The sequence below is a fragment of the Musca autumnalis genome, unplaced genomic scaffold (assembly GCF_047663935.1).
Source record: "Musca autumnalis isolate F117 unplaced genomic scaffold, ASM4766393v1 scaffold_3, whole genome shotgun sequence".
In the NCBI taxonomy this organism is placed as follows: domain Eukaryota; kingdom Metazoa; phylum Arthropoda; class Insecta; order Diptera; family Muscidae; genus Musca; species Musca autumnalis.
Genome location: NW_027411866.1, coordinates 54,254,067 through 54,280,081, shown reverse-complemented (window position 1 = coordinate 54,280,081; position 26,015 = coordinate 54,254,067). Strand labels below are relative to the sequence as shown.

At 34.0% G+C, this 26,015-nt stretch overlaps 1 pseudogene; it reads left to right on the top strand.

Moving 5' to 3' along the window:
- The window catches only part of LOC141398192 (polyamine deacetylase HDAC10-like), a 188,356-nt pseudogene that overhangs the window by 45,198 nt on the left and 117,143 nt on the right, over positions 1-26,015 (top strand).

Here is a 26,015-nt window from a genome sequence, read left to right as displayed (position 1 = left end):
AGTAGATACGGCATGCTTTTAACGATTTATACATAAATTTGCTCATAACAACAAATAATATATTTTTAAACATTTTTTTCTTTATATGAGAATAAAAACCGCTATAACTTTTGCGCGCATTGGCCAATTTTGTGAACGCGAACAGATTTGAAACTCGAATTTTTTCCTTAACCTCTATACCAAAAATTTTAGATGTGCTCGTATTTTTTTTTTTTTTTTATTTTTTAAAGGAATTTTTTTTCACCATATGCAGATAAGGCGTGTTAAAATTTGTTAAACTCTCGAAAATGATGTGGAAATATTCTTCAACACAATGCCTTCTTGAGACATGAAATAAAACAATTTCGCTCGAAAATCTCAAAGTCACAGGAATACTTCTTTAAAATATGTCTACAAGAGTGTTGCCGATTCTTATTTTAGCTCAGTGATGCGGAACTTCTTTCTTATCGTTCAGTTCGGATATTATGGAATCTTGCCTGAGTTATGAGGTCATGTCTGTAATATGCAACTTAATTTGTTTACAAAGAAAATATTGATTTTCATTAACTTTTCCCCAGATTTTACTTTTCCAACATTTTTTATCAATTCGTTGGTAACCCACAAAAAAAATCGCCAAATTCACTTCCTAATTGTTACTGTTTATTAATCAAACAAGAAGTTATCGATTAGCGCTTAGTCAATCTGTCATTACCTAAAACAACAACAATCGAAAAGAGACAAAGAAAGAACAATTGACAAATTACTACTTCCTTTTTCTGAAATACCTCACCAAGTACAGACGTGCAAAGAAATATTAACTTAATAATTGAAGTCTACAAAAAATCAGATTTTTTCTTTCGCATCGAAAAGTTAAAGTTTCACTAATTTATTTAAAAACTTTCGCAGAATCAAATCGAGGTAAAGTTTAAAATTCTTCGTCAGCGTTTAATTAAAAGAAATACAAAATTAAGTGCAATTTACTTGTCTAAAATTACAGTGCCATCGTTTAAATACATTAAAGGCTCCAACCTCGTGTTAATATACATGCACCAGATAATTTTGCCAATATTTCCCAGTGATTCACGAAAGTAAGCTTCCATAATTTAGTGCATCAGCCATAAGTGAGCTCTAAGACACGTTTTGTGCCCACACACTGCTCGTTGTGTTGATACTCCACTACAAGTATTCCAATCAGCCTTACATTCGATTTTTCCCAACTTGAGGAATCCCTTCCGTGTATTCCAACAATTTGCCAGTGATCCGTTTAAGCCCTCAAGAAGAATAAATTGCCTACGGTTTTACTAAGGATCCATACTTGCCGCCTCCTGGGATCCAGGAGGGATTCCATCCTTATATTCAAGTGCCGATTATCTTTGCCTGTTGTCTGATTGGATTTTAAAACTCAACGCCAGCATTTCCCCAAAACCAAAATACTTCAACAGAATCTTCTTCAATCGTCGAATAATGCAGCCCCATATGGTATCACGTAAGAAGCAAGCCATGTGTTTTGTAAAACTAGTTTAAACTGTCTTAAATTCTATGTGCACCCCTTTGTGACCAAACATATTTCTCACAACATTCAACCAACTTTCTGAAAAATTGCTAAAAACCGTGAAAAAGACTTCAATAATTTGTATTTGCGATATTAAATCTAAATCTACAGTAGTGTGGTTTCTGTTTAAAAACGCTTTGTAAAGTCGCCATAAGTTTAATAAGCCATACAGTGATTTAGTTTTAGTACAGTCGTACCACGCAATTCCTACAATAATTTACAAATTATCACTTGGATTACTAGATTTCTTTTTACAAAATTTGTTTACCAATTTTAAACATAAATATATCACCATCTAATTTCATACAAAGTTAAATTACACTCTACCTAAGAGCAATAATAATCTTCAATGTCACATAGACAAATATTCCACAATATTGAGGTTTCTAAATGATGAAAAATTTTTAAATTCAAGTTAATAATATAAAAAAAACAATATTCAAAAAAAATGAATTTATAATTAGAATAGTAATAAGTATACACTCTAAGTATTAAATTCCAAAGTCATAAAGAGGCATCTTTTTATATCAAATCACATTAATAACATACATAACTCTTCTTACCCCTAATATTTGCGGGCAAAGAATTAATTACAACGACAACAACACATAAGAGTCTTAGAGAAATGATCATCAACGAAACCTAATCATCATTTATATTACTTCATTATATTAATTTCAACAAGCATTGAACATCATCATTATCATCAAACGTCGAACTTCCTGAAGGCCTTCGAGAACGTCGGACGATCTGGTGAGTACGTGTAATGGTCATTTATTGTAGATTACGTTTACTCTTTACTCGTTGAAACATTGAATGGGAAAAGAGGAACAACGCAAATTGTTGTTTTTGTTTTGTTTACTCTAGTTCCGAAGGAGAAGTAATCAATATAAAAAAAATATTTTTTCCCACGATCAAATTGTTGTTGTTCTCCGCCAAAGTATGAATGAAAAGAATATGTAAAATACGCAAAATTCCTGTTGTTGCTAATTGTGTGATTTTGTAAGATTTTTGTTATGTTATGGAATGCAGTTTAGTTTTGCTTCTCACTCAAGAAAAAAAAACATTCATTCATACTTATGTAGAGTTACCCCGTCATAAAATCATAACAATAATAGGAAATTTTGATTGAAAATATGCTTCTTTAACACACTATTTTCATCTAGATTTATTTTTCTAAATTTACGTTTGTAAATATATGATTCAATATTATAATAATTCTGAGATATAACTTTTCGCTCGTATTACACAAAAATTTCATTATTACTACATAATTGTAATATTTGTATGCCAATCATATAATTTGATTGTTCATATTTTTGTAACCACATTTCTTGAAATATGTCTTGAATAAATTATTTTTCAAAATCATGAATTGCTAAAACCTATACAAGTGTTTTCGTAAGATGTGGTAGTGTGTGACCAGACATTGCGTTAGGGGTACTTAAAAGTAGCGCAAAAAGGACATTGGTAAGGGTGGGCAAGCATGCGCTGATCTCAAAACATCTGAGGTCCAGGTAATTGAATGTAACCGCCACAACCAAAGGATTATCAAAGGGATTTTTATTTTGTGATAATCATGTTTTCCATACTTTCTGAATAACGTAAAAAAATAGGGAGTCTATAAAAATTTTCTGTTAACTAAATCCGTTTTGTTAGACTCAGGACGTAACCCCCCAAATACCGACTGCAGCTAGAATACAATGGCTCCCGCAGTCCTTAGTCAGCAAAGCATTAATTGGTATACCATCTTCCAAAAGCGATACCACAAAAATAGTTTCAAAACGTCCATCTTTTTTTCGGTCTCATATAGGTAACTCGCTAATAATGAAAGGTTTATTACATGTCTCAGTCATGTTTCATATTGCACCATCTTGTAATAGTGGATTAAATTTGCCCCATACTTTTGTTTCGTCACTCAGAAATTAAACATTAATTCTCCAAGTGTATTTCTTTTTCAATTAATTAAAATAGGCTTGATTTTTTTGTGTGGACATGTTTTAATTTTCTCTGGTTATCTAATGTTTTTAATTTAACTAATATTCATTTAAATGAACATTAATACATTCCGCTAAATAATAATGGCAACAACTATAACAATGCCAAAACAATTTAACAATGGAGTGAGAAAATTTGTTATCGTGTTAAAAATTAATTTCGCATTTAATAGTTGTTGCTTTGGGGATGGAAGCATGTCGAATAGCAACAATAGTGTGCACACACACTCCATATAATACCAACAAAAACAAATTGAGGCTTGGTTGGATAGCTGCAACAACGATGGATGAATGTTGAATGTTTTTACTAGTTGAGTGCTGCGCCTGGTTGGTTGGTAGAAGGCAACAGCTGCAACGCTTAAAAATGCATGCAACAGCAAATGTTGGTGGTGTAGCAACAATTCCCCTAACAGTCTGTTTCAAACGGGCTCTAAAGCCCTCCAAAGCCCGGCTAACTGGTCTGACTTATAATTTGCCCAAAACAAAAAAACACGAACGAAGCGTTCAAGCAAATGTCCCGCACAGACAAATTCATTGGCAGTCAGCTACTAACGTTCCTGGTTTCAGTTGCAGCAATTGATTTTACATATATTCAAAAAATTGAGTTAACACTGTCATTTAATTTGTTGTTAGCTGGTGGCAACTGATAAAATTATATAATATAATTAATTTACTGTATATTATTACGAGGATTTTAGAAGAAAAATTGATCTAATAACTGTTTACAGTAAATTAACATTTACGAAATCCACTCGATTTCAACTGCCAATTCCGTTGCATATACATATGTCAAATGAAAACTCATCTGAAATCCATTGGATTTCATTTCACGTTTAAGCAATGAACAGTTGAAAACTAGTGGATTTCGGTGTTTGTTCAAATTGTTGTTGTTGTGTGCCGAGTGTGCCCCTTTTTAAGAAAGGTGATCCAAATATTGCCAGAAATTATAGAGGGCTATCACTTTTAGACAGTATGTCTAAAATATTCAACAATATATATTCAACAAATATATTGGCTGGAGAGAAATCAAGTTCAAAAGGATTCAGGAAAGATTATTCAATGGTAGATAATATTTTTAATCTGGTCAATATAGTCTCTCTTCAACGTAGCAATAATAAGTCAACTTATGCATTTTTTGTAGATTTGTCTTCTGCTTTTGATCTTATACCTAGAAACAGCATTTTTATTAGCTAGCTTGTATGGGTGTATCATCAAAAGTAATTAGAATATTGCAAGGTTTATACCAAGATACAACAACAAAGGTCTGGGATGGCAATTCATACCCAAAATCGTTTTGTGTAAATACCGGTGTAAAACAGGGTTGCTTACTCAGTACAACACTTTTTTCGTTATATCTAAATGATCTGCCAGATTCATTGCCTGGAGGTGTAAATGTTGCACATATTGATATCAAAGTATTACTTTATGCCGATGACATTGTCATTCTATCCGACACACCAAACTGTTTACAACAAATAATTGATGCTATTGTCTTAAATGGCGTTTAACGGTTAATCTATTGAAATCAAAAAATCTCGTTTTTCGTAAAGCTAAAATGGTATTATGCAAATAAAGAGATTGAAATTGTTAACAGGTATTGCTACCTCGGAATAGTACTTACACATAACTTATCGTTTAATACACATTTAGTATCAAAGCTTAGTTCTTCAAAGTTGGCCATCAATTCAACTTGGCCTAAATACATAAACCATCCAAAAATTACGAAAACCAATAAATTTTTAATGCTTGTTCTAGATCGATTCTGCTTTATGCAGCACAATTATGGGAGTTTGAAAAGAACGATAATGTAGAGAAGTTGTTACGATTTTTTGTCAAACGAATGTTATACCTCCCGAATAATACCCCAAACTATATGGTTTATATAGAATCTGGTCTATCCACATTGTATACACATACTTTCAAAATGCATTTATGTTACGTAAACAGGGTACTGCGATTGAACTCACAAAGACTACCGAGCATACTTTCAGAAAAGGTCATAGAAGTTAATACTTATTGGGCAAAAGAATGGTCAAACATTTGTGAAAAATTGAATTATTCTCCTCCCAATATGAATCTACCAAAATGTAGCTATTAGAAGAATATTATTGAAGCATTTAATGCTACAGAATACAACGATTTTTGTACCCAGCTAGATTATAATGAAATACCCAACCTTACAAAAGACTTATCTACTCATGTAACAAGTTTGATTATAAAAGCTAGAGGCGGGTTGCTTGACCTAAATGCGAAATTGTTTACAGGCAATAATATCTCAAACGGTCTTCGTACAATTTGTAATTTGAACGAACCAGAAAACACTTTGCATTTCATTGGCATATGCCCTATTTATTCAGCTTTTAGAAACCAATATTTTGGTAATAATATTCTTTCAGAAAATAAGGTATTAAATGCTTTAAATGGTTCGAATTCTAACATACTACGCAAATATATTATATCATGCTTTAAATATAGACACCTTATACTAATGTAATTATTGAAGTATTGTTTAAAATCAGAAGTAACTTATATATAAGTTACTTATATGTAATATGGCAAACAGCTATAAAGCTAAGCCACATATATGTAGATGTTAATTACCATCATTATACCCTACACCACTATGTGGTAAGGGGTATTATGTGTTAGTGCATTTGTATGTAACATACAAAAGGAAGCGAGATAGACCCATAGTTCCTTCTAGGGATATACATAGAATCACTTTCTGAGTCGATTTATGCATGTCCGTCCGTCCGTCCGTCCGTCCGTCCGTCCGTCCGTCCGTCCGTTCGCAACATACAGGTCGCATTTGTTGACCGATTTCGCTGAAAATTGGGGAATACCATTTTTTTAGCCGTCGGAAGATCAAGTTCGAAGATGGGATATATCGGTCCACGTTTTGGTATAGCCCCCATATAACGGTACCCCCCGATTTACGGTATTTTGACGTTTTCAGCTACATTTTTAGACCAATTTGGCTATAATTTGACATTTAGGGTTCTTAGGTGTCAATAAACATATATAACAAAACTTGTGGACATAGGTCCACGTTTTGGTATAGCCCCCATATAACGGTACCCCCCAATTTACGGTATTTTGACGTTTTTAGCTACATTTTCAGACCGATGTAGCTATAATTTAACATTTAGGGTTCTTAAGTTTCAATAAACTTATATAACAAAAGTTGTGGACATAGGTCCCCGTTTTGGTATAGCCCCCATATAACGGTGCCCCCCGATTTACGGTGTTTTGATGTTTTTAGCTACATTTTAAGACCGATATAGCTATAATTTGACATTTAGGGTTCTTAAGTGCCAATAAACTTATATAACAAAAGTTGTGGACATAGGTCCACGTTTTGGTATAGCCCCCATATAACGGTACCCTCCGATTTGCGGTATTTTGACGTTTTTAGCTACATTTTCAGACCGATGTAGCTATAATTTGACATTTAGGGTTCTTAAATGTCAATAAACTTATATAACAAAAGTTGTGGACATAGGTCCACGTTTCGGTATAGCCCCCATATAACGGTACCCCCCGATTTACGGTATTTTGACAGTTTTAGCTACATTTTCAGACCGATTTAGCTATATTTTGACAATTAGGGTTCTTAAGTGTCAATAAACTTATATAAACAAACTTGTGGACATAGGTCCACGTTTTGGTATAGCCCCCATATAACGGTACCCCCGATTTGCGGTGTTTTGACGTTTGTAGCTACATTTTCAGACCGATGTAGCTATAATTTGACCTTTAAATTTATTAGGTCTATAAATAAATGTACCAAATTATATCGAAATCGGTTCAGATTTGGATATAGCTCCCATATATTTTTCCGCCGATTTGGCGTATTTGCTGCACCAAACACAATATATACATCCGATTTTGATGAAATTTTGATTGTGTAACTGAATTCGGTCTCAAAATAAATGTCCCAAACTAAATCGAAATCGGTTCATATTTGGATATAGCTCCCAAATATATTTTCGGCCGATTTGACGTATTTGCTGAAAACAAGCTATTTACGTGCAATTTTGGTGAAATTTGGAATGTGTGACTGAATTTGGTCTAGAAATAAGTGTAACAACTTATATCGAAATCGGTTCAGATTTGGATATAGCTCCTATGTATATTTTCGCCCGCTCTGTCTAATTTTGATGAAATTTGGGATGTGTATATATATGTATATAAATCAGTTTAAATTGATACATATCTCCTATATTTTACATATTCACAGTGGTGTAGGGTATCATATAGTCGGCCCCGCCCGACTATGATCCTTTCCTTACTGGTTTTATATTGAAGTTACAATGTAATTGGATTGAATGTGTAATATTTCATCTATAAATAAAATAAAAAAATTAAGAAATGAATTAAAAAACAAAACAAGGAGAAAAGCGTTAAGTCCGGCCGGGCCGAACTTTTTATACCCTCCACCACGAACTGTATTGAAGTAAATAGGAACAATTAGTTTAATTTCGTTTATGAAAATACTAAATTCTTCCTTTTAGTGCAGAAGTAGTACATATATCTCAACTGATAATGCTTCCTTCAAAACAGCTCATATGGGGCGACGCTTTTGTCCTTTCCAAAACATGGACCAATATTTACAGTTTTCCGAATTGAACGAAATACATAAAATTGGGCAATACCGACTAGACCTAAACCTGGATATTTTGGATTTGGGTAGTTAAAAACATCGGGAGCACCGTTCTATGGAGGCTGTATAAAACGTTTACCTGTACCGATAAATTTCTGGAGGAAAGTTTCGTAACTCCAGCGAAGACTAAATACCAAATTTCAGTTGAATAATGTGGCTAAAATTTTCAAAATACCGAAAATTGGGACGGACCTTTCTATGGGGGTTATATAAAAACATGGAACAGTTCTGGAAAATTGGAAAGTTTAATACCCCTAACGTAGACTAAATATTTAATTTCATCCGTTTCGATGGTATATTGATGACACAACCATCAAAATACCGAAAATCGAGAAGTATGCTACTATGGGGGTTATTTGAAGAAAAGGGCTTATACTGATAATTCTCCTCTGCAACATTTTATACACCCATGGCTGTTTAAGTACTACATTTCAGTCATATCGGTGGTATATTGAGGCCACAACTTTCAAAATACCGTAAATCGGGAGGTACGGTCCTACGGGGGCTATTTGAAGACGACCTATACCGGCACATTTTGGGTGGAATGTTTCATACCCCTATCAAAAACTTAATACCAAATATCAGCTATGTCGGTGGGGAACGAAGACTAACTGCCAAATTTCAGTCATTTCGATGGGATATTGAGCAGAAACCTTCAACATACCGAAGATCGGGAGGTACCGTTCAATGGGGGCTTTATGTAGACATGGACCTGTACTATCTAACACTGAATACCAAATTTCACAGATTTCGGTGGAATATTGAGGACACGACCTTCAAAATACCGGTTCTATGGTGGCTATATGAAGACATGGAACTATACCGACAAATTTCATATGGGTTTAATACCCCAAATGAAGACCACATACAAAATTTCAGCCATTTCGGTGGATTAATGTGGCCACAACCTGCAAAATACCGAAAATATGGAATTACTGTTCTATTGGGGCTATACTAAGACGTGGACCTGTACCGACAAGTTTCTGGGGGAAAGTTTTATACACCCAACGAAGACTAAATACCAAATATCAGCCATTTCTGCGGAATATTGAGGCCACAACCTTCAAAACACCGAAAATCGGGAGGTAAGTTCTATGTGGGCTATATAAAGGCGTGGACCTATACCAACAAATTTCATATGGAACGTTTAATAACCAAATACCAAATTTCAGCCATTTCGGTGGATTAATGTGGCCACAGCCTTAAAAATGCCGAAAATCTGGAGGAACCGTCCTATGGGGCCTATATGAAGGTGTGGACCTATACCTACAAATTTCTGGGGGAAAGTTTTATACTCCCAACGAAGACTAAATACAAAATTTCAGCCATTTCTGTGTGATATTGAGGCTAAAAACTTCAAAATACCGAAAATCGGGAGATATCGTCCTATGGGGGCTATACCAAAACGTGGACCTATATAAACATTTTATCGTAGAAATGTTTCTTAGCCTCTGGAAATACAAAGTTACAACCGATTCTGTGGTCATATGGGACTAATACATTCAAAATATCTTAAACTGACGCGTACTATATATGGGGGCTATACCAAAACGTGGACCTATATAAATAAACTTTGGTAGAAATGTTTTTAGCCTCTGGAGACACAAAATATCAAATTACAACCAATTCGGTGGTAAAATGGGACAAATGTCTTAAAAATTCCATAAAACGACGACGCGTCACTTTTTATGGGGGATATACGAAAACGTGGACCTACATAGCCCGCTTTCAATACCAAAAGTCCTACGTACATATAATAGTTTTTTTACCACCTACTTCAATCCGTTCGGACGCTAGAATGAACATTTTGTTTTTTTTTTTTTTTAATTTGTGTAAGAGAAATATATTCACTCCCTTAATTTATTTTGTCCATCTATGGTGCAATGGAAAATGTAGAAGAGACGACGGGAGGGTGAAAAGTTAGTTTGTACTTTGGTTATGTGTATGCGCTATGTGGCCAAACGCGTGTGTCTCGCTCGTTCTTGATGTTGCTGATGTAACTCACAGTTAACCAACCTAGCAAGGAAAGAGGAAAAGAAAAAAAAAATATGAATTATTTTTGTTCTTTTTGCGAGAAAGGCAGAGAGCATTTTTTCAGTTTCCTCCAGACAGTCGTTGAGTAAAGACGGTAAAGTGAGTGAATAAATCAGTGTTTTGTGTTTTCTTAAAGAAATGGTGCTTTTAAGTAAATTAAATGTCCAATACATTTTATAATTGGAAATTTTATAATTGAATCAAAAATGTGAATGGACATATTTTACTCGACAAAGAAGAAATCGCATTTAATATTGGTAATAACATTAATACATGTTTCATACATGCATATATTTGACCCAAACATATGTTATGTGAGGGACTATTGCAATCATATATATGTTTGTTGCAAAATATGTTTGGTACATACATATGTTAGAAAGGTTTTTTCCTCCGTGCATGAATAAAAACAGAGTTTAAGTCATGTTAAGTATACACATATGTATAATATCGTCAAGTATTACAAAACTATTGTGGTAGGAATACACATTTTGCTCTTTAAATCCTGTTTCCCTCTTATCAGGTCTTAAACGGGTCACATTCTTTTCCATTAAATCAAATCGGTCGAATTATCTTCGGATAAATTGCTTAAATTGAATTGTAACAATGTATCCTACAATATGTTCGAGATCTACAATACGCCAAAAGAGACTGTTGACTCCCCATATTAACTGCAATATTTATAATGCTGCTCAAAACATTTGCAACTGCAACGTCAATCGTTAAATGGGGTCATGCTAAGTGTGCATGAAACTAGGGCTATACTAAAATATTGAACAACTACATCAACAATTTTTTGGTATACATTTTTTAACCCCCCTGGAAACACAAAATCTCAACTGAACTGAACATCCATTCGCATCATTTCCTTGTAGCAGCCAAGAAACGCACTCGTTCTAATGTTGTGGCAAAAGTGTGATACCACAGGAAGGATGCTGAATGCCGAGAAGCTACAAACAAAACACATATCACACGCCTACCCCGCTCAACTTACCTACCTACTGGAAGACGGCAATCCTTGTCCCGACAATGTGGAAGAGCAGTGACAAAGAATATTCCATTCTCTTGATACTGCCGCAAAATCTTTACTTGGGTACCGAACACCAGTACCTTAAATCCATGGTACGATAAAGCTACTGAAGATGCCATGGCAATCCTGCATTAAGTAGCAACACAAAAAAGAAAAATATCGGGAAAAGAGGAAAAAGAGTAGAAAGGAGAAGCATATTTTCAGAAGACAGAAGAAAGATCGGGAAATACGTGAGCTTTAGAAACTCAAGACTTTCAGGAGTCAGATTGAAGTCTGAAAATTTTATCAGAGTGTAAAACAACACATTGAGGAGTATGGTGCTGGCACATTCTCCTGCAAAGATGAGCTCAATTCTCAATTCTCTTTCTGAAAAATGTGAAAAATTGTATAAAGGAAATAAATGTCCAATGAAAAATATTATAAAGAAATACTTTTAAAAGGTTTTATTTATTTATTTCAAATTTTCATAGAACGAGAATCCAGCTGGCTTGTTTTATTAAAATTTGTAATCATGATATCATTTGTATCATGTTTGTAATGAAAACTTTTATAAATGAAATAAATGTCAAATGAAAAATATTATAAAGAAATTATTTTTCATTTCAAACTTTCATACAACAAGAATCCAGTCCCTGGTAACTGATACAGATAGCTACTGACGATTTGGAAGTAGCATTTCATCATGCTTTTGGTATCGAATATGGGCGGCAATGAAAATACCACAGAACCAACCCTAGCGGCGACAGAAGAACAATAAGGCAGCAGGAGCTGATGGGCTGCCTGGCGAACTGTTCAACACCGGTGGCGATATACGGATAAAGAGTATGCATCAGTTAACACACCCAACGGAGGAATGCACTCCCAACGATTGGAACCTCAGTCTAATATATCCCGTGTACAAGAAAGGAGACAAGACGGTTGGTACCAACTACAGAGGCACAAGTCCCTTACTTATCGTGCTATCTGGTGTATTGTGTTAACGTGTAAAATCTATGGTTAATAATCGGGTCATACCAATGCTGTTTTCGACCTGAAAAATCGACAACAGATCCAATCTTCACTCTAAGCCAAATCCAAGAGTAGGCCCATCAAAAACATATCGCAACATACCACCTGTTCGACGATGGATAAAGATGTACCCACGAGAAAGATATATGAATACGAGCCATTTGACGTCCCAATGGGAGGACACAACTCGGATGGAAAGACCCAGTTTTACACGGCGAATGTCGTCAACATACGATAATTAGCGAAGAGTACCGCAGTTCACAAGACACTTTCATAAATAGACCGCACGACTTCATTCCCTAAAAACGTCAGACTTTTATAAATCAACTTCAGAGAGTGTACCAATCGCCACTTCAGAGAACTCTCCAATCCTTCTGATAGTCGGGTAGCAAAGATTATTTTTCTGCTGGTCGAATACTCAAATTTGCCAGATGCAACCATTATAAAACTTTCTGATAAGTATTGTCAAGTTATATTTCAATTTGAAGATGGTATATATCGGGTGCCACCGTGGTGCAATGGTATGTACACCCGCCTTTCACGCAAAAGGTCGTTGGTTCGATTCCCCGGCTAGGCAAAATACACCTCAGTAATGTTGGCGACATTTTCTGAATATTTCAGTCATGAAAACTTCTCTACAAGTGGTGTCTTAGGACACGCCGTTCGGACTCGGCGATAAACTGTAGGTCCCATATCATTGAGCTAATATGTATTGGGGTGCACTCATTGAAATGACAGAAGTCTCCCTTGTCCCGCCTGGAATGTTTGTGGAACAATTATTACACTGTGCAACACTGAAAATGCAAACAACTTCTAGTGGAGATTTTCTGAAAGTACATATTGAGACTACAAAACCCCTAGTTGGGTTTCGTGTTTTTAGATCGGGTTTGGATATTATGGCATCATCTAAACCTGACTAAAACGACTCTTTTTTCCACTTATCAGTGCTTTATCTCAGAAACTAATAAGAATTTTGCTTTGCGGTCTTCAGCAATAGTAGTCCTAAAGTAGAACTTAAGTACCAAACAGACGAACTAGGAAAAACGTCATCTAGAGCACCAAAATTATTATTATATATATAAAAAAGTTTACATAAATACTGGAAATCTGGCCAGTAGCAGCTAAACTGTTGAACCAAGTAACTCTTCGCAAAATTGTCCAAATAATGTGCCCTGTAATTCTTCAGAACATTCTGAAACTCTTATTTCACGTGGTTTAAGCGGTATTTCATAGCATACCTTCTACAAAACGTATTTGAAACAATGTTCACACAGGCTGTTTATTCTCATATTGGAGATTTCAATGCGTTGTTGATATATTTATCAAATTGTCGTTGAAAAGTATGCTAGAAACAACACGATAGAGGCATTTTCTTCTTCTGTTATCCTTCACTCCCTGTGGAGCATAGGGCCTCAAATTTTTTTTCGGTTTCATACATCGAAATGTTCTTGCATAGATTAGGCACCTCCAAAATCCTTGTGCCAGCTGCCGGAGCAGGGGGATTTCTCATACGATTACCCCTTGGAGTAGTGTATTCTCTGTAATTGTTTCTTTCCTTGCTTAAAAACATCAGTGTACTAAGTCGATGGGTGATGAGTCCAAAGACAAGTTTTGAATATTTGTGCAGCGGGCCTTTCGATCCGAAGCAGACGCTCGCTTGCAGCCGCACCTAACCTGGCAAACAGACGCTGCAGGTGTTTTAGTACTCAGCCGCCCCTAACATGGGAAAACAGACGCTGACCCATGAACCGCTCGCTCCGAGACAGTCGCTCACAGGATTCACGTGGGGTCCGCGGGGTCGTTAAGCCCGTCATCCCTTTTTTTAAGGAATGCCCCTGCGGTGATAGAGGCATTTTACAAAAATAAAACACACACCTCTACAGAAAATTTTATAGAGACATTTTACAACAATAAAATTTTCTGTAGAGGTGTGTGTTACATTCCAGCGAATAGTTTTCTCAAATAAAACATTAAGAAAAATTAAACAATTTTGGAGATACGCTGCGGAATATATAAAAACTACGGAATTTTTAGATATATTGTAAAAATTGCAGCAGTAAATGAGGTCATTGGTGTTATTTTTTTCCAAATATTATCTTTCTGTTCTTATCTACAAGTTTGCTGAAGATATCATGGAAAGATTCGTACTGGTTTCAAAGATATAATCCCCCCCATGTTTCGATAGGGCCATAAAATCCGAACCCGATCTAACAAATCAAAACCCAAAGAGGGTTTTTATCTACTGGGTCTGTACTTTCATAAAAACCGCATTAGAAGTTGTTTGCAAAAAATCAGATTGAAAATGTTGCACAGTGTTATTATATATCGGTCCACTCCACGATGGGGCCAATGACAGGTTTTCGAGGCAACAAATCACTGGGGCAAGCTAGACTTTCCAAATTTTGTACAGATGTTTATAATGGGCTTAGAAACTAATATGCCAAATTTGGTTCATATCGCTTAATATATATATATATATATACGATTTGGGAAATACCGCGGAATTAGGACTACAAATAAGTTTGCCAAGTTATATTGAAATCGGTTCAGATTTTGATATTGCTCCCATATATATTTTCGCCCGATTTTAGGTATTTGGTTACCAATCCCGCTATGTATGTCCAATCTTGATGAAATTTGAAATGTGTGACGGATTTTGGTCTAGAAACATTTTTGGCAAATCATATTGAAATCGGTTCAGAATTGGATATAGCTCCCATATCGACCTTTTTGTACAAAATTAACTTATGTTGAAACTGAGGTATGGGGTATTGTAACTCGCGATCAGTTTTACTATATCATTACTTTTGACCGCATTTCGGTTAAATAAACTGTTTTAGTCCGATTCACCGAGGCGTTTCTTAAAATAATAATTTGAGCGGAAGCTGTGGTCGTACTAATGTAAAAAAATCGTTGAATTAAACGAGTTTCATTATGTTATTTTCCAATTAGTGGTTTTACAACACAATGTAGAGCTCAATGTTCAAAGAAGAAGTTAAAGAGTACACTTTAGAGTTGAAGTTTCTAATGTATGATTTTTTAATATATCCACTGTATCTACCTCAAACGGATGCTGACATTTTGAAACCTGAAAAAATGGGGTTTTTTGAATTTTTGTTCTAATCCGGACGCGCAGCTGGATTTCCCTAATAGCGTATTATTTGATTGTAGTACTCGCGATTTCGCATTTTTTAATGTATAACATGAGGGTGGTTTACGCGGTTTATATTCGTCTCAAATGTTGTAATATTCAATATAACATTATTTTAACGTTATGCCACAATTGGAATTCCTTGTGATTTAATATAAGGTTCTATTAATATTATCCAATTGGAAAACTATAAGCGAAACATTTGTTACAACGGAATATCATCCTTACTGCGTGAAATTTTGGCAAAAAGGCCGAAGAACTCAAACATTTTTTCTGCAACTTTTCCTATAAAAGCATAAAAAATAAAATTAGAATAATATGATTTTAATTTTTTCGTAATATTTTCTTCGTATTTTTGCAAATAACATGAATACTATAGCTCCAACCTTCACAACTTAGGTTTCATTTTATTCCTCAAAATGTCTGGATGCTGTTATAATTTTTTTATATATTTTTCGTAAGTATGAGCGCTATTGTTTCAAAAATATGTTTGTAAATACGTGAAATTATTAAACAAATTTGATTTTTCGCGAATCCACTGAGACTTTGCGATTATTTTTTGCATCATCGCAAAGGGTACGAATTCAGTTAACGATAATAGGATATAACAGCTAATTATATTAAGCCGCGTTTTTTAGATTTTTTTTCTAATTATCATAATTAAAACGGTCATATCTTTTGCGCGCAGCGATCAAAGTTAGTAACGAAAACAGATTTGGAATGCTGATTTTTTTCTTAATCTATGTACCAAAAATCATTGATGTAGTATCAAATTTTTTTTTTTTGATTTTTTTGAAATGGAAAAGACAGTTTTGTACATTTTTCCTGATATATGTTCGCCCGATTTCAGGCAAATGATTGACCAAGCATGCAAATTCCGTCAAATTACAATAAAATTTGGAAAATGTTACGGATTTCGAACTACAAATAAGTTTTTCAAGTTATATTGAAATCGGTTCAGATATAGAAATAGCTCCCCTATATACATATGTTCAAATTTCTTGGTTTGTCTGTGGTTTGTTATAAGTAGACATCGGATTTTGCATATTTGCATATTTTTTATTAATAAAGATACGAAAATTCTGATTGGACCAAAATTCGTTTTGAAGAAAACTGAATGCAATGACAGGCTCATATTTTTTATTTTTTTGCATATTTGCATATTTTGCATATGCACAAAATATGCAAAAAATATGCAAAATATGCAAAATATGCAACTAATTTTTTTGACGAAAATCGTCAAATTAAAGTTGGAAAGTCATCAAAAAGTGTTCTAAATTAAGTTTATTGCCGTTAAACGTCGATTTCTTAGCAGATTATTATGTTATTAATTATTATTCCGCCACAGCAATAAATCTGGACTAAAACACTCAGAAAATTTCCTATAACCCAGCCTTCTTATTACAACATAAGTTGCTTTCTAATACAAATTTGTTCAAAAACTCAATCAAAAATGTCAAAATGAACGTATCCAAATATGTTGATAGTTTCTGCTCGGCCAAATTGTCTGACAGAGTAACAAATGAGCTAGAAATTAAGACTAAGACAATATTGAATATTACATAAAATCTTTCATATTTTACTAAAAACATATAACATATAAAAACATATACAGGGCAATCATGAAAATTTTCCCTCCGAATTTTCCGCACGGAAAATGATTTTAGAAAGTGAAACTATTCTATTCTAGTCAAATCGACAAAAATATTCCCTTTTTGGGTATAAATATGGAAAAAATTGTGAATTTTGGGAAAGGAAACAAATTATGTAATATAATTGTTCCACAAACCTCCCAGGCGGGACAGGGGAGACTTCTCTCATATCAATGAGTGCACCCCGATTCATATTAGCTCAATGATATGGGACCTACTGTTTATCGCTGAGTCCGAACGGCGTGTCTAAGACACCACGTGTAGAGTAGTTGTACAAGGCTGAAATTCTCAGAAAATGTCGCCAAAATTACTAAGGGGTATTTTGCCACCGTTGAAAAGTGTTTGATGTTGACTGGCCGGGGAATCGAACCCACGACCTTTAGCGTGCAAGGCGGGTGTGCATACCATTGCACCACGGTGGCACCCACCGGAATTGCACGAAATTGTTATTCATGATTGCACTGATAACTATATTTTAATACCCTAAGGGTATTATGTCTTAGTGAATGAGTTTGCAACATGCAAAAGGAAACAAAATAGACCCACAGTTCCTTTTGATTATCTGCATAGATTCGCACTTATCCAGGTATTTTTGAAAACAAAGTACAGGTCACATTATAGACCAATTCGCATAAAAATTTTTTTTTGGCCCTAGGGCGATCCCTGTTTTGTTTGAAAATTAAGATTACTTGAAATCTTTGCCTTTTAGGTGTATAGTGCCTTAGGCAATTTTAATGACAATATTGCGGCGAATATTTTTCTTAATATATTTATTTATATCCTAGACAACAAGACTAACGTGTTATAAAAGGTGTTATATCCTTGTACTCGATAATTTTTTCTAAATGTTGCTGAAAAAAATTTTACAGCAACTCCTCCATTAAACAACTATCCAAATTCGAAACATTTGTAATAATTAGTTCAAATTATCGAGTACACGGTCAGGTATAAGTTAATTAATTGTATAATTTCTTTTCGACTGTGTTATCAAAATTGTTTTCCTGTAGCAGGAATGACAGAACTATATTTTTTAGCATTCCAAATGCTTTTCTAGCAGAAATATGTGAGTGGTTTTGTCATGTTAAAGATAATTCCAAGGGTTTGACTTATTTTACCACCACCACTCACCACCACGCTATTGTGTGGTTTTTCAGAGTGATGTCATTTTGCACTAATCATTTGGTGTTCTTCACATCAATTTTAACTACATCCCACTTTAAATAAAACTTTTTGCTTTTAAAATTTGAAAACAACAAAACCCGAGATTAAGCTGAAATTATTTTACAACAATAAAATAATACACATCTCAACACAACTGCCAAAAGTGAATCTAAAAATAATGCATTACTTTTCGCCGAGGAGTAAACATTTCCCAATTCTGCATTAAGCGGTTGTATGCTTACAATATACATATAAAATTATGTATTTTTAGTGCATTAAACTAAAACCATGTCATCATCATTTGACCACAAATATAGGACTAAACACTATAAAATATATTCAAATCAAATATGTGGATATTCAAAGCGTATACTTCTAATTCCAGAACCTGGAATCGTAAATGGTACTTTAGTACTTTTTCCCATTTTGCGCTAAAAAACGAACCCTTTTTCCAAAAACTAGAAAAAATTGCGCTTTTATCTAAACAAAAATAGCGATGACTAACTCCAGCTCCTTTGTTTTTCTGCTAGACAATTTTAGCCGATTAGAAACTATCATCATATTTGAACATGTTGATTTTGACATTTCTGATTGAGTTTTTGAAATTTTTCCATTATCTATCTACATTTGTATAGGAAGCAAATTATGTTGTAATAGGAATGCTGGGTTATTTGACATTTTGTCACCTTGTGAAAACGGATTTAAGTCTTGTTAGTCTAGATTTATTGCTTTGGCGGAATATCTGGAGAGTCTCAATAACATAATAATCTGCAAAAAACTATGTTAAACGTCAAAAAATTTAATTTAGAATGCTTTTTTGATGATTTTCCAAATTTAATTGACGATTTTTGTCAAAAAAACACTTGCATATTTAGCATATTTTTTGCATATTTTGCATATTTTTTGCATATATTTTGCATATTTTTTGCATATATTTTGCATATTTTTTGCATATTTTTGATATGACCCCAAATATCGAAAAATTGACCCTCAAAACGCCTAGATCCAAAATTTGAGTCCAATCGGATAAGAAATAAAAAACATGCTAAAATCCGATGTCTAGTTATAAGTCAGTAAAACAAGGTTACAAATTTAGTAAAAATCGGCTAAGATTCCGCCACAAAAGCCAAAGTTTGTCTGCGATATCTTGGAAATTATATATTATTATATACATCTATTAAATTTTTCCGAAATCCAATTGATAACATTAATGGGTTTCCTATTATTCTCCAACCAAAACATAAAAATGTCCATATTTTTAAGTATTACGACATTTGAAATCAGATTTTTATGAAAAGGCGCAGCTGGGCGCAGCTAATTTTTTAACAAAATGATAGTACACATTAATACCTTTCACCACATATATATAATATCCTAGATCTACCTAGATCTCCAAAGTTATACTCCAGAGAACAAATGGATAACAAAGCAAAATACTCCAAAAAACACATAACATCTTAACTCAAAAATACATTTACCACACATAACATTTTTATTATTTGTTAACACTATCTTATTTTACATACCCATTGAAGAGCTTTCTATGTTTAAAAAATATAAAAATGTCGAAATGTTCTTTTTGGCGCCTAAAATTCTTTCAATACTTATTAATAATGAATGTCGGAAAATGATGCATAAGAAAATATGTCACCATTGCCAGATCAGTATGTCGCTATGTGATGTTACCAGATTGATTTATTTTTTCATTTTTAGTGATTCAGAGTGTTGGCAATCGAAATCCGTTATTATTTTTTTCAAATTGTTCACTTCAAAAATTGACTTTTTGCCTCGAAAACCTGCTATTGGCCCCATCGTGCACTCCTTCAGGTACCTTATTCCCCTACAAAAGTAAAGTTAAAGGACTGATGAACACGATAATTTTTCCAAACGTATATGAAGTTCCAAGAAGGTCTATATTGGAAAATTCCTTCGGATAACTCCCTCAAATAGTTATAATTTTGGCGACGAAAGTCGTTGTGGTTCAGATTACAACGTTATAATTTCGTTTGTGGGCATGTCCACGTTTTCTGACATAATGATCCAAAAGCTATGAAACATCCTGCTGTGACTAACCAAAATGGCTGGTGGTCAACTTCGAAGACAAACTACATGGGAGAACTACTTCGTGTATTTACCCCACAAAAATTAAAATTTTCGCTTATGTGCAATTTAAGGGCTGTTTGAGGATCTTTTTGACATTTTCACCGAAGATAATCATTGTGGGCCTGTTTACAACACAACACTTGCCCAGTACGTGGACTCAAATTACAGATGTGTTTGAAATATGTTTTGTAAAAAGTACGATATGAAATCCCTCCTAAACAATATGAAATAAGTGTTTTACAGTTTCGGAATGTTCTGAAGAAGAGAGAGAGACTGTTTACTCCCCATATTGACTGCTCTTGAAGCACCATATTTATAATGCTGCTCAAAACATTTGCAACTTCAATCGTTAAATGGTGTCATACATTATTTGGAATTTTTTGCGAAAGGTTACTTGGTTCCACTCTCAACAGTTTGGCTGTAACTGGTCATAATTTCAGAAATTATGTAAGCTTTTATTTTATCAATTTTGATGCGCTAGTTGTGGTTTCTCACTTAAGTTCTACTACTCTAGGACTACAATATTGCTGAAGACCGCAAAGCAAAACTCTTATTAGTTTCTGAGATAAAGCCCGATTCAATGGAAAAAATTGGCGTTTTAGTACAATATATGTAGATGAGGCCATAAAATCCAAACCAGATCTAAAAACACGAAATCCAACTAGGGGTTTTGTAGTCTCAATATGTACTTTTAGAAAATGTACACTAGAAGCTGTTCGCATTTTCAGTGTTACTATATCACTTATTTTTATAAAAACGTCAAAAATTTGTGTGAAAAATGATGGACAGCTGGGAGACAAACGACAAATCTATTATTTAGTAAATCAGGTTTGTATTTAAAGACAATTTTATTGTATTGTGTAAATGTCTAGTTAGTTCGGTCTATAGGACAAATGACCTATAGGGGTCACCTAAGTAAGTAAAGTAGTAAGTGATGATCTTCTGCTTTTTGCTCTCTTTGAATTGAAGCTTTGGCCCAGTAAAGGAGCTTCATCTTTCAGAAAATGCTTACTAGAAGATGTTTGCATTTTCAGTGTTGCACAGTGTAAACAGGGTGTAAAAACAAACATTTAAATGAAAATTTGCAAATTTTTTATAGATTTTTGTTATAATGCGTTTATTAATACCTGCCTAATGATATTTTGTTGAAAAAATTGTGTGAATCGTTTTTTTTTGGAACTAATTTTTGACATTTCACAGTACTGCAGGGGTTTTTGTTGTAGTTGTTGGCTAATGCATCTACCTTGGTAAATGTGCCTTGCCAATAACTAGAATCAATTATGATTGAAAAGTTAAACAACATGAAGTGTCTCTGTAATCTATGTACCCCAATATGTAGTTAATTGACTTTCACAGTTACAATTGTGTATTAATTTTCCCCACATTAATTACACGAATCGGAATTCCTAATACACCTCTGCTATAATTGTGCCATTTTTAATTAACCCTCAATCTTTTTTAATGAACTCCAAAACGTGGTCTCCGCTTGATTGTTAATTAACCGCCATGTATTGATATTCTCACTTTTTAATTTGCCATGACTGTCCCTATTGACAGTTTGTTGTGTGCCCAAAGCGTTTCACAGTATTTAATGTGAAATGAAATCCTTGTGGAACCACGCTTCTGTCACTGGCTAACTTTTGTTGTAGGCTAAAATTTTAAATTGCGAATTAATTAAAATAGCGATTTCAACTTTTATTGGTAAATTGAAAATCAGTGATTTTCCTGTTTATTTTAGATTGTGTGTGTGCTGTTGTCTGTTAAAGTCATAGTATGTCTGTGTGGATATTTATTGTGGCCAACAACATTTTTATTGTTTATTGTAATTTAATAATAGTGTTGTCGGTTGTGCGATGACTGCTGCTGCAATGGCAACAACTATTACATATAATAATGGCTATTTACGAACTCGTTGTCTGCTTACGACCAGACCTATTTAGTAAACAAGAACACTAAGAAAAAAGAAAAACAATGATGTGAAAAATAAATAAGCAGGTCAAACTATAACAAACACAAACATCACATAAATGTTCGGAGTCGACTTATCTGAGATTAGGTCGAAATTTCATAAAAAGTCAGGGATGATGAGCTTTCTTCATAAGCTCTGTTCCTTTACGTGAACGATTTGAGAGCAGTTCCCAACATTTACTATTAGTCGTTCCAGTACTGCAATAATGTACTAATTTTTCGATGACATAAAGGAAAAGATGTTATCGTGGTAAACAATAGTAGATTTTTGCAAATTCTGGAACAGAACATATATTTGCCACTTTTACCATTTTTAAAAGAAAACAGAACAGACAATATTTAATGCATATCGGATGGCATTTAACTTTAAACAACTTTATTTTCATACTTAGCAGATTTCTGTTCCTAACCGTATTGATATTTTTCTTCAGTGTATGTTTTAGTGCAAGCGATATTCACTTTCCACATTCTGCAATTTACTTTTCATTTAATTATCGTTATTTTCCAATTGACTGTATTGAGTTTACATTAAATACGTATACACATGCAGTAATTTCTATACACATACAAATACACATAGTATATGCATATTAGGGCTATAACCAAAAAAATACCACCACATAGCCGTGTAGAGCATGGAAAACTATTATGAAATACGGCGTCAATTTTTCTCTATCGCGAAAAAAGTTTCCGCACCAAATGCATTGAAGTTCAGTAATGCATTTTTTAATTTTAGCTGTTATGACAACATATTTGCTTTTAATTAAAATTTTTATTTTTTTGTAATCTAATTTAAGATCATTATCAAAGCGTTCTGGACCAATTTGTTCTCAAATCGCGCCATTTCGGAGCATATTAGGAACTTTTGATACTATTGCAATTTTTGCTTTTTCTTTATAAACTCGTGTATTTTGTGTTTATATTTTTTGTAGCTACCGGGCAAAAGAATATGGGGTCATTTGCAACGAAGTCGCGAAAGTTACAGGCTATTTTTGTTGACTTTGCCTGTGCGAATCGTATATGTTTTTTACAAAAATACAACACCAGTACCACGTGGGGAATTTTGTCCTAATAATGAAAACGCGTTTCTAAGATCGATTCGGTGAAAAAAGTTTCCGCGCCGACTGTAATTACTAAAACCCTTTTGATATTTTTTCTACTTACAATTTTAAATTTGATTTGTTTGAAAAATTATTTATAGAAAAAAATACAATTCTCACAGGCAAAGTCATTAAAAACTGTCTGTAACTGTCGCGAATTTGTTGCAAATGACACCATATTCTCTTGTCCGATAGGTACAATAAATATAAACATAAAATTCACGAGTTTATAAAGAAAAAACAAAAATTGCAATAGTGTCAAAAATTCCTAAAATGCTCCGAAACCGCGCGATTTGAGAACAAATTGGTCCGGAACGCTTTGGTAATGTTTTTAAATTAGATTACAAAAAAATAAAAAATTTAATTAAAAGCAAATATGTTGTCATAACAGCTAAAATTAAAAAATGCATTACTGAACTTCAATGCATTTGGTGCGGAAACTTTTTTCGCGATAGAGAAAAAATTACACCTTTTTTCATAATAGTTTTTCATGCTCTACACGGCTATGTGGTGGAATTTTTGATATTTGCAAAAAAGTGCAAAAAGTTATATCCCTAATGCATATACATATAATAATTGTCAAATATGAATATTTGTTTATTTCAGAGTTCGAAAATAAACAGTACACTAACATAGTGTACCGCTCCGAGAACAGTATCACTAAAATATTTTTAGCGTTAGTGTTCCGGAACACAAACACTAATTTTAGTGATACTGTTCCGGAGCACAACGATAAACGTAGTGTACCACATTTTGGTACACTAAAAACGTTGGGTACCGCAGTCGGAACACTAAAAATCGTAGTGTTCCGCAGTCGGAGCACTAAAAATCGTAGTGCTCCGTAGTCGGAACACTAAAAATCGTAGTGTTCCGCAGTCGGAGCACTAAAAAATCGTTGTGTACCACATGTCGGAACACTAAAAAATAAAGTAATGATAATGTACCACACACAAGTTTATTATGATTTGCGAGGAAAATTAAATATTTATAATTTTTGAGATAAGCACAAATTAGGACATAAAAACTCAGATACACCTCTTAAATCCATGTGTGTATACATATTAATGAATAACGTTGGAAACTTAAGTAGAAAATATGAAAAACATTGATTCGGTTGTTGTACAATGGCGCACTACAAATTGTAGTGTTCTGACTGTGGATACATGAGTTTATTATGATTTGTGAGGAAAATTAAATATTTTATAATTTTTTTAATAAATACAAATTAAAAAATGAATTTTAATAGAACACGTGAAAAACGCCTGTTTTGATTTTTGGACAATGGATCAATAAAAATCTTAGTGTTCGGCTGCGGAGCACTAAAAATCGTAGTGTTCCGACTGCCGGATCTCTAAAAATCGAAACAATGGTGTTCCGACTGCCGGATCTCTAAAAGTCGACTGCCGGATCACTAAAAATTGTAGTGTTCCGACTGCCGGATCTCTAAAAATCGAAACAATAGAACAATAAAAATCGTAGCGTTCGGCTGCGGAGCACTAAAAATCGTAGTGTTCCGACTGCCGGATCACTAAAAATTGTAGTGTTCCGACTGCCGGATCTCTAAAAATCGAAACAATGGAACAATAAAAATCGTAGTGTTCGGCTGCGGAGCACTAAAAATCGTAGTGTTCCGACTGCCGGATCACTAAAAATTGTAGTGTTCCGACTGCCGGATCTCTAAAAATCGAAACAATGGAACAATAAAAATCGTAGTGTTCGGCTGCGGAGCACTAAAAATCGTAGTGTTCCGACTGCCGGATCACTAAAAATCGTAGTGTTCCAACTGCCGGATCACTAAAAATTGTAGTGTTCCGACTGCCGGGTCTCTAAAAATCGAAACGCTGTTAATTATAATTTCTGAGGAAAATTAAATATTTTATGGGTTGTGGGACGAGTAAAAATTAAAATAAAAATTAATAAATAAAATGCACGTGTTTTAAATTAGTTGTTAACTGAGATCTTAGGTAAATTTTTGTAGTTGCTTGTATTCTTGAATTTTGCACGGTTCGGTATCTATGGACCAGAATCGGAGAAAAAAGTATAAAAACCGAATATTTTCTAAAGTTTTTTGCTATTTTGACCTTTAAGAACAGTTCGTAGTGGGCTCTGATGTTCCACAAAGTTGTATACTGATATATACTGATAGGCCAAAATCTGAGAAAAAATTATAACGGAAACTTGACCTTAACGATTTTGACCTTGAAGATAAGGTTGAATGGATTTTATGTCTTCACAATTATTATTTTTTAAGATGAGAGCTACAACTTTGCCTCCACGAGTAAACCAAAATTCTTAGCGGTTTAGAAGATATGAGCCTGACAAAATGGTCCTTTTTGACATCAAGGCCTCAGGTCTTTGGGGTCCCATAACCGCGAAATTCGAAGTAACAGGGAAAAACGCCGAGACACGTGTCTTCTTATTTTTCGTCTTCTATCACGCTGCGGTGTCAGAATGTGGTCAATTTTTTTCGTGTCGCACAGTGTAATTAATGAATATTGTTTCTTGTACAAATGGCAACAGGTACAATTTCCCCAAAATAATAAGTGTGTTGTTGTATTTATCCCGAAATCATAATGTTGACTTTAAATGTACAATCCTACTTGCGGAAAATCAGCAC